This window comes from Pygoscelis adeliae, unplaced genomic scaffold (assembly GCF_000699105.1).
Source record: "Pygoscelis adeliae isolate BGI_AS28 unplaced genomic scaffold, ASM69910v1 Scaffold18, whole genome shotgun sequence".
Classification (NCBI taxonomy): domain Eukaryota; kingdom Metazoa; phylum Chordata; class Aves; order Sphenisciformes; family Spheniscidae; genus Pygoscelis; species Pygoscelis adeliae.
In genome coordinates, this window is record NW_008825558.1 from 4913782 (window position 1) to 4917622 (window position 3841).

Sequence of the window (3841 nt, forward strand, 5' to 3'; positions counted from 1 at the left end):
CCACGCCGGAGGTTGTCCTGAGCCATCGGCTCACCCCTAATTCCCAAACGATGCCAAAAACACCCGGTCCCCTCCAAGGGAAAGATGCCGGCAGGGAAGAAGGCAGAGAGAAGGGGGCTCACGACGTGTTTTGCCTGCAGGTCCCAAAATGGTGCAACTCCCTTCCCTTCCTCACCCCAAGCAGCCCCTCCGGCCCCTTCCCACCCAAGGGGGGGGGCACGGAGGGGCGCTCGTGCCAGGGAGGTCGGGCCGCCAGCAGCAACGCAGGCTTGTCCCCGGATAGCTGCTGGCGTTCCTGAAAGCATAACCGGTAACTGCCGGCAAGGCAGAGGGAGCACGTTAACCCTAACCAGTGAGTTTCGCAGCAAAACAGGGCAGGTCAGGGAGCCAGGGATTTCTGGCAGCTCAGCTGCAATGCACTGTGCATCTCTCCTCCTGACCTGGATGCTCAGCAATGTGAGCAGCACCCATCTTTTTGAAGGCAGGGAGACCTAGAAAACAGGATAAATAACTCCATGTGTACTGATGAGACAGAGGTGGGTGTTCGGGGAGGGTTATGGGGGCTCCGGTGAGCCGCATCTCTCCCGCTCGTCACTGCACGGGATGCTGGAAGCCGCTGCCGATCCCTCTTGAACACAGCGGGCATCTCCGAGAGCCCAGGCCGAGCCAGGTATTCGGCTCCTCAGCACGTGTTTGCAGAAAACGCTGCCCATCCCCGCTCGCCCTCGCGATCCCACCAAGGCCTGGGGGAGTTTTGAGGCAGAAAAACCTGGTTCTGGGTAGCTTGGGCTGCTGGTGGGCTCCCTGATCACGCAGCCCCGGCTTTTTTGGGAGGAGGAGGAGGAGAAGAGGGTCCCTTTGGCGCAGCCGAGCCAGAGGAGCCCAGCAGCGAGCGCGGGAGCCAGCAGCGCCTCTGCCCCAGCGCCGGACTTCCTCTGCCTCCGCGTGACGGGGTGGGCGTGCGCCTGCACAGCCTTCCTGATTTCTCAGAAGCCAACGCACGACCTGTCGCAGAGTTATTCCCCTCGCCCAGGGCTCGCTCCCGGCGCATCCTCCCCTGAGAGCCCTCCAGGTCCCAGAGCCAGCTTCCCCGCGGGGAAAAGGCAGAACCCTCTGAAACCTCCCCCACCTCTGCTAGCCCGTCGAAGGGGATGCTCTTCACCCTGCCCTGGAAGGGCAATCGAAGGGGATGCTGCTCTTCACCCTTCCCCAGAAGGGCAGGGCTCAGGTGCCTTCTAAGACACCAGCCAAGGACGTATTTGAAAATAGCAGGGGGTTCTGCTGCCCGAGAAGAGGAGGAGAGATGGGGGAGTCTCTGGCGATGCGATCATACTAAAAATATTGAGCCTCTCGGCCCTGGAAGGAAATGTAAGTCCATCGCTCCTCGTGGGCTACCGATGTGCCTCCTCCTTGACCACCGTAGCAAAGGGAGCATCACCCCTTGGGGGGCCTTTCCCTGCCTAAAGCTCGTCCTGGGGGATTTCTCCTCGTCCGACTTATCTTCACAGAGCAGACACCATCCCCCAGGGCCTGCACGCGTTGCCTACGCAGGGCCAAGCTCTCCAGATCCCAGTCCTCCACTTCAGCCCCTTGGCTGGGACCAGCAGGGATGCCCCTTGCTTGCAAGGACACAGTGCTTTTGCCTCCAGCTCCCTCGGCACGCTCGCCGCCAGCCTCCAGCCTGCTCCATGCACACGGCATCGCTCTCCCAACCCATCCCGGAGGGAGGCAGGTGAGCGCTTCAGCCACCCCATCCATCCTCACCCGCTCCATGGGGTTTGGGTGTGTTTTCCCCCCCCCCCACATGGCCAGGCAGAGGAAAGCTCTCCCCGTGATTTTCCAGCCTCGAAGCGTGGGATCGGGGCATGGAGCCTGGTAATGCTGAGAGCCACTGAGGTCCTGAGTCACAAGAATCTCCTCTGCAGGACACGAAGTTCACCAGGATTGTGAAATCCAAGGCATAAACTGACAAGCAGAAAATCGTTCCTTGAATAAGTCTTCCTTCCGCAGCCAGTCTTATCTTCCCCCCCCCCCCCTTTTTTTTTTCCTTTGGGTAGACATGCCACAAAGGCAAAGAAATGAGAGAAGAGAAAGAATAACCAAAAAACCCTGTTCTTGCTGAGGCAGGGCTTTCTTGTAAAGCTTCTCTTTCCGCTCAGCGGGAGCGTGAGCAAGCAGAATCACACCCCCGGGCACGGCTGCTCCCGAGGATGCTGGAAAACCAGCACCTCCACGAACGGGCTTCGCTCCCGTCACTGTGCATGAAGTTTCGATCCTTTTTAGGGTTTGATTGGCGAGAAAAATCCCTCGGAGTCGCCCATTTTCTGGTTGCAATGGATGGTTTATGGATGCCCGTCACCCAAAGCAGCAGCGGGGGGCCGCCCCCCCCCCTCCGCCCAAAGCAGCGCCCGCGCCCATCGCGCCCCAGCACCGCGTCCCATGAAAGCCCGGGGCTCCCTTGCAGCACCTCTCGCCACCTTCCTCTCGAGAACGTCATTAAAGGACTTACGAGTATCCATGCTTTGTGTGGGGGGAAAAAAAAATCTACATTTTAATAAATATTTTATTTCTCTTTCCAAGAATGTCTGGAAGACTGACACGAATCATTGTCTTTCTAAACCAATTAAAAATGCTCCAATTTTCAACCCTGCCCAGTAGAATAATTCTGAAATTTGATGGAAAATTAAATTTACTGACTGCAAACACACACAGAAACAGACTTTAAGCCCTACAAAAGCTATTTACCGCCTGAAAATGAACCGCGGCTTTTGTCAAGCTCAGCAATGATACCGAGTTTTTGCAGCACGAGTGAACTGAACCTTCATCCTGCAGAATTTGAATATTTGTTGACTGATAACTACCAAAATGCAACCCCGGGAGGCAAAAGGATGGCAAACGACTTACAGGTTTTGACTGGATGAATCCGAGGCCGAGATACAGAGATAGGTCATGTCCTGCAACGCAAAGATGGTTGCGGTAGTAAGATACCTCCGAGAAACACAAATTCCCCCATTTCTCCCTTTTCCCTCTCCCCAGCTGATCCTTCGGTGAGGGGAAAGCTGAAATCTGCTTTCGGGTGCCATCACCCCGCTCCCCACGGGTAGGGACAACCATGAAGGGTTGCATCCATCCCACCCCAGGCTATTTCCCCCCCCCATTTCAGCCCAGAGGAGAGGCCAGGCTGTGGGGAACCACTACGACGCTCAGGAGCCCCCCCGAAACTGAGCCACCCCTTCGCCGGGGCCCCGACCGGCGAGCCCCGTCAGGAAGACGTGTGCGAACACGCACCGATGAAGTCGCTCTCATCAATGAGTTATTTCCTCCCCGTCCTTTTAATACACAATAAATCATCCTGCCGCATGTTGGCATAGGTCAGATTCCTTTCTTTAAAACATCGCTTCCTCGATCCTCCCTGTTCTGAGCTAAAATTAGGTCCTTTACATCTGAGGTTGGGGTTTTTTTTGTTTTGTTGGGTTGGGTTTTTTTTAACTTTCTTAGCAAAACGGGTGGAAATCCTGCCAGCCGGAGCCAAAACAGCCGAGCACCAGGGATTGCCTCATCTCCATCAGCTCCCCGTGGCATTGCTGCCGAAAAGTCCCCCCTGGGCTGATGCAGCCCAACCCCACAAGGCCACCCTCGCTCCCCTCCAGCCCAGGGCAAATCGGGAGGCTGGAAAAAGCCAATTATTTAAGGAGGGAAGGGGCAGAGCGAGATGGGCACGGCGATATTTCTGCGCTGGAAAGACCAACGTTGCGAGGGTGAGCGCGGGCGGGCTTTCCCGCACACGTCCATCCCATCCATCCCCCCCAGCCCCGTCCCACGCTCGCCCCCGCCACCCCGC

At 57.0% G+C, this 3841-nt stretch overlaps 1 protein-coding gene across 1 annotated transcript in view; it reads right to left on the reverse strand.

Annotated features, from left to right (window-relative positions):
* LOC103923900 (dual specificity protein phosphatase 22-A-like) overlaps window positions 1–3841 on the reverse strand; it is a 14384-nt gene that overhangs the window by 6090 nt on the left and 4453 nt on the right. The gene's annotated exons all lie outside the window — the stretch shown is intronic.